Source organism: Gekko japonicus, unplaced genomic scaffold (assembly GCF_001447785.1).
Source record: "Gekko japonicus isolate JY-2015 unplaced genomic scaffold, Gekko_japonicus_V1.1 scaffold31, whole genome shotgun sequence".
NCBI classification, from domain to species: Eukaryota; Metazoa; Chordata; class Lepidosauria; order Squamata; family Gekkonidae; genus Gekko; species Gekko japonicus.
In genome coordinates this window covers 934,109-940,647 of record NW_015161404.1, presented here as the reverse complement: position 1 = coordinate 940,647, position 6,539 = coordinate 934,109, and positions in this window count along the sequence as shown.

Sequence of the window (6,539 nt, the reverse complement as noted above, 5' to 3'; positions counted from 1 at the left end):
CGCCCCGGTCGTCGGTGCCTGCCGTCCCGCCCCTTTCGGCCACCCCAAGGGAGCGCCGCCCGCCTCCGAAGCCGAGCCCCGCCGCCGCCGCCGCCACCTGGGCTGGAAAGCGCCGCCTTCCTCCCCGCAGCCAGATCAAAGGAGGCGGCTCTCCGGAGCCCCCCTTGTCCCCTCTGACCCCGCGGCACCTCGGAGGGCCTGGGCGCCGGGAGGGAGCTCCGCCGAGCCTGGCCGCTATTAGTCACCCTCCCAAGGAGCGCCCGGCTACCGTTTGACTGAGAAGCATGACTAAAAAGCCCGCAGTGTCCCCCTCCCCCCCCCCTTTGGGGTCCTCCTCTGCAAAGGGTCAGGGCAGGGGGGCTCTTAGTTTAGGCAACTCCAGTAAACCCACATCGGATGACAAAGAGCCCTCCGCCTGGCCCCAGAGCCCTTTTCCAGCCCCCTCCTCCTTCCTCCCAGGCCTGTGGAGCACAGGAAGACCTGCCTGGCTTTCTCCCATCTCCTCCTTCCACTTTGTTGGGCTCCCTTCCCAGTTCTCTCCCTGTCCCATTTATTTTAGCACATCTTCATCACTCCCTTCCTCCAAGAGCCTTGGTGCCCCATAAGTTGCTCTGGCCTCTTCCCTTTTATCCTCAGGACAGCCCTGTAGGTTTAGAGCCAGAGCAGCCCAGGGTCACCCTGCAAGTGCCATGGCAAGAGCAAATCTGACCCCTGGTCTCCCCATTTCTAAGCCAACATACCCTCTAGAGGGCCAGGCTGGCAGCCTTCGATCCCTGGGCAAGAAAAGCCCGGAGGGCAGCAGCCCCCTGCACAATGAGAGGCCTTCTGGGTTTCATTTGAGTACGTATTTGAACACTATTTAACCTAGTAAGGCCAAGGCAGGTTGGGCTGAGATAGACTCAGGATCACCCAGGGAGTACTGGAACCTGCCCTCCTCCATCAGTCTGACATCCTAAACGGGACAGGTAGTGCAGTGGGGAGGGGGTATCAAGTCAACAGTTCAGTGTCGATGGTCCATCTCTGCCTTCATCCTAAACAGTCTTACTCAGAAGCCAGTCCCATTGATTTTAAGAAGGCTTACTCCCAGGGCTCTTTTTGTAGAAAAAGCCCAGCAGGAACTCATTAGCATAATAGGCCACACCCAACAGCAGGAACTCATTAGCATATTGGGCCACACCCCTGACAGCACAGCTCATTAGCACATTAGGCCGCACCCCCATGTTACCAGAAGTGTGGTTATCCAGCTACACCCACCTTTTGCTTGTTATTCTGTTTACCTTGTTGTCAAAACCTAGGGCTTTTTTGTAGCAGGAACTCCTTTGCATGTTAGGCCACACACCCCTAACGTAGCCAATCCTAATGAGTTCCTGCTGTTGGGTGTGGCCTATTATGCTAATGAGTTCCTGCTGGGCGTGGCCAACTTGGGAGCCAGCCGGAACTCCGTTCCTGTGCGTTCCTGCCCAAAAATAGCCCTGCTTACTCCCAAATCAGAGTGCACAAGACTGCAGCCAGACTAAGGCCCCGGTCACACTGAGCATTTGCCCCACTGAAGGCACGGGAGTCCCGCGGAGTATCTGGGCGCGAGCACACGGGAACATCTGGGGGGCGTAGCACTCCTGTGGCAACCCAGTGGCAAGCCGCCGAAGCAGCGCAGTAAAAAACTAGTACACCGCATGTACTAGCAAACGCTTTGCCACAGGCCGCCTATGGAAGCCTCCCAGTGTGATCGCGCCGGCCCGTGCCTTCCTCCCCCGTCGTCCTCTTTGCTGCGGGGAAGCCGCCGTTGCGTCTGATCGCATAATAGCGCATCAGAACGCGATGGCGCAAATAGCCACGCTTCCCCCCCACGCGCGTGCGTTTTCCGGCACGTCTGGCTGGGGCCTAAGAGTGTAAGAAATCAGACTGAACTTCTAGGCTTGGATTAGGCTTCCATTGCTGCTATTCTCATCTGCCAGATCTAATCTGCCTGCTTTGACCTTTCAAGCTGGTGTAAACGTCTAGTAAAAACACGTCTTCAAAAACCAGAGTGTGCATTTGGTTTTCGTCTGTGTCACAGAATGTTGTTATAATCATGAAGGTGCCTCAAAGCATTATCAAACTGATTTGTGTGTTTTAAGTATGTGAGAACCAAATTGTTTTTTTAAAAAAAACCCCAGCAAATCTAGCAAAAATACTTATTCAACAAGTCCAATCTGCCTTCTATAATATGTCCATGGACTTGAGTTTGGTGTAGTGGTTAAGATCTGGATAGCCCAGGCAAGCCAATCTCGTCAGATCTCAGAAGCTAAGCAGAGCTGACTGCGGCAAGTACTTGGATGGGAGACCTCCAGAGAATACCAAGGCCCGGATGCAGCGGCAGGCAGCAAGCTACCTCTCTGAATGTCCTTGCCTCCAAGCCCCAGTAGGGCTTGCCACTTGCCAGAAGTCAGCCATGACTTCCAGGCACACACAGAGACGCAAATACAGAAATAAAACAAAAGAGTGTCAGACTAGTCGCTGGAAGGTTTGAATCCCCACTTGTGCCATATGGGATCTTGCTGGCCCCAGGGGCCACCCTCTCTCGACCAAACCTACCCCACCGGTTTGTTTAGAGGTTAAATGGAGGAGAAGGAAATGATGGGTCCCCATTAGGGAGGAAGGTGGGGTGTAAACGAATCAAACAAATAATGACTTGTTCATTAAACAGGCTTCAAAACGACCACTCTGTACAACTGCTGAAGTCCAGGCCTTCTGACTGCAGAGAAAAAATGGCATTTCACCACAGCAGAGGACAGAGCAGGTAATAACCTGGGGCCCCAATGACCAGTTGGGAATAAACATTTGGAGCAGATGTGGGTCGCAAAGGTGGTGGAGTGGACTGATGCCTGGATTTCTGGTGGACATGTTTCGTTTCACAGCTATTTGGGGAGCAGACCCCAACTCATTCCTACTTTTTTGCATCCCTCTCTTCTCTCACTCGGTGGGTTTCCTGGAACAAGATGCAGTACCTAGGCCTTTCCCTGCGCAGCACAGCAGGACAGAAGGGGAGGGCAGGTCTGATAGTCAGGGAACAACCTCCGTACCCTACAGCAGTGTTTCCCAGTGTGTGGGTTGCAATGATAGTGGGTCCCAGCCAGGCTTCTGCTGTTATACTGGTTTGTGCAAACTCTGTTTGGGGGGGGGGTCCCCCTGTACAGAAACTTTTCCCCAGAACCTAAGATCCTATTACCGCTTTACTAGAGTGTGGTAGTTACACAGCTGATTGTTAGGTATTCTTAATTTTAAAGTAAATCAGCAGAGTATTAAAGAGGCAGAGTCCATGGTGTGTTTAAAAGAATAAAAGTTTACTACAACCTAGCATGGGGAAAAGGTACACAGGATGGCTCAAGTGGCTAAGACGCTGAACTGCAGGCTGTGGAAGGTCAGTAGTTCAGCAGTTCGAGACCCGAGTGTGCCGCATGACGGAGTGAGCTCCTGTCTCTAGTTCCAGCTCCTGCCAACCTAGCAGTTCTAAAGCAAGAAATTGCAAGTAGATAAATAGGTACCACTTCGGTGGGAAGGTAACAGCGTTCCGTGTGCCTTGGTGTTTAGTCATGCCGGCCACATGACCACGGAAACGTCTTCGGACAGCGCTGGCTCTTCGGCTTTGAAACGGAGATGAGCACCGCAACCCTAGAGTCGGACTCGGCTGGCTTTCGAGCAAGGGAACCTTTACCTTTACCTAATATGCCTACATCCTTACAGCTAGACTGAAAATGGCAGAAGAGACGCTTCTTCTTCTTGCTCAGAACAAAGAACCACAAGACGGGAAGAAAAGCCATCAAATGCTAATACTTGGCACTTCGGTCTCCAATCAGAACAACAAACTAGATCTGAACTTCCCGGGCTTTCTAACTGTCTAAAACAGATTGGATACAAACAAACATGTGACTTAACAAACATCATTAACCCAGTAAATACTGAAAAGTGTTTTAACTTGTAACACCCAACACTGATGGATTATTTTGCACTGCTCTGCAGGCTTCTCTGATTACGGCACTTATAAACATTGGAAGAAAAGCTGCTTAAACTGGAGGAAGGTGTTGCATAGTGGACTGGTAGAATACAGGCTCCTGCTTAGTTATCCGAAGTGTCCAAGAAGCTTCACAAGTATTCATCCCATTGTAAGCCTACCACAGCCCTGTAAGGCAGGTGAAACAGAAAGAGAGGCTTCCGTGCATATGGTGCCCACAAAGTGTAGTTGTGTGGCAGAGTCCAGAAGTGAACCGGGGACTGCTTGATCGATCTCTGAGCTGTGATGCTGCGTCGCCTTGATAAGACACAAAGAGCTAAGAGAGCAGAGTTCTGAAGGGGACCCTACCCTGTCCAGAGAAGGGGAGCACTAACTGATGTTGCCAGCCTGAAGCCTCTTGGTGGTTGCTCCTCCAGCCGTCACTGGAAGTTCAGCTTAATTTGGCTGGGAGCACAAGTGAGTGTGCACTTACCATTTGTAGCTGTGAGGTTTGTTTGGGGAAAGGAGGAGCCAAGGGACCCCTCCAAGATAAAAGAGCTACATCCACTTTAAAAGGCCCACTGGGAAAACTCCACTTGGAAAACTTTGACCCTGGAGAGTCTTTGTTCAGGCCTGTAAAGAGAAAGAGATGCAGCAATGACCTGCCCTCCATTGATTTAACATGTGGCAAGATTGGCAGAGCTGCAGGTGCAGAAGCTGTGGCCTGGCTGCCCCCTTCTTCCATTTGCCTTCCCCATTTACCCCTCCCCCCCTTCCCCCCTGGAAAATTTATTAGCAAGGTTAACTAAACGGCAGCCCGGGTGCAATTGCCAAAGGAAGAATGCTTTGATCCTCTCCTCTCTCTCACTGTGGGAAGTAGATTACATAGCCAAACGTCAGAGTTCCCCATTGCTTGTTTAGTCAGAGATGTTACTAGTTAATCTGAAACAAACCTCTCCCAGTTCCTCACAGCCCAGACATCTTTTTTGCATCCCTCTCTTCTCTCACTCAGTGGGTTTCCTGGAACAAGATGCAGTACCTAGGCCTTTCCCTGCGCAGCACAGCAGGATAGAAGGGGAGGGCAGGGAACAACTTCCGTACCCTACAGCAGTGTTTCCTAGTGTGTGGGTTGCAATGATAGTGGGTCCCAGGCTCCTGCTGTTTAAACTGGTTTGTGTAAACTCTGTTTATTTGTGAGGGTTTTAAGTGGATCACCATACCAAATAATTTTGGCCTTGTGGCTCACCATACTGAAAAGGCTGGGGACCAGTAGGGTGTAGTGCTTAAGAGTGGCTGACTCTAATCTGGAGAACCGGGTTTGATTCCCCCACTCCTCCACATGAAGCCTGTTGGGGGACCTTGGGCCACTCACAGTTCTCTCAGTGCTCTCTCAGCCCCACCACCTACCTCACACATTGACTCTTGTGGGGAGAAGAAGTGTTGGGGATTCTTAATTCAAGGTCGATGGTTGTATTGCAAACACAAGAGCCGCACTTATAAAAGAAAAATATCTTTACTATAAAAACAAAATAAAACATGGGTACGGTACTTTGGATAAGAGAAATAAAATAAAAGGTTACATACTTGCAGTTACTCTCAGTAATATATGCTAGCAGCTACATCTTTCTATCTCTCTTGGCTTCTAGAAGAGAACTAACTCTTTGGTTCACACAAAGGGCCATAAACTTGTGAATACATTAATGCTAGATCAAAGCATTTCTACAAACAAGATGTTAGTTGACCAATGCAAAGGTTACAGGTCACTTCATTAGGATAAACAACTCCCACAAACTTTCCCGCCATTGAATACATTATGTAACGTAACATCCTGTTTCCTAACAAACAACATTTAACTCTGTCCTCCACATGAAGCCTGTTGGGGGGACCTTGGGCCACTCACAGTTCTCTCAGTGCTCTCTCAGCCCCACCTACCTCACACATCGACTCTTGTGGGGAGAAGAAGAGAAGGTGATTGTAAGCCACTCTGAGAAAACCAACTCTTCTTCACTGCTCTACAGGCCACTCAGAACAGCAAAGCTGGCCTCCTTGTCATTTGCATTCATATTAGCTGTTCAAAGGCAACAGGAATACTAAGAACTGAAGACCAGCTCATTTGTTAAGTACTGTCAGGGTCAACACAAGGATACCCTTGGAAGAGCAGACCCAGCTTCATTTAGTCCAGCATGATCTTTCCAACAGCATCCAGCTCAACATCTCCAGGTGCTCACAAACCCCTTGTTAGTATCCGGTATTCAGAGGTATACTGCCCCTGTACATGGAGGTTCATATGGATAATGACTTCCATCCAGCCACACAGTTAACAAAAGTGTTCCTTGAGAGGGCACGGTGCTTCCTGCAGATTCCCCTGTCCCACTGCAGCCCACTGAGTTCCTTGACATTACATTCCTGAAGGTCAGGGGACCCCCAGGCATAGCATATTTGTGGTCTGTAGTGGGAAGGGGAGTTGGTAGAAATTGTCAACCCCTTTTAAGAAAACTGAAGGACACTCCTGTTTTTATGATTAAACGACTAGCCCCTGCCATACCTTATGGTAAAGAATTCCATCTCT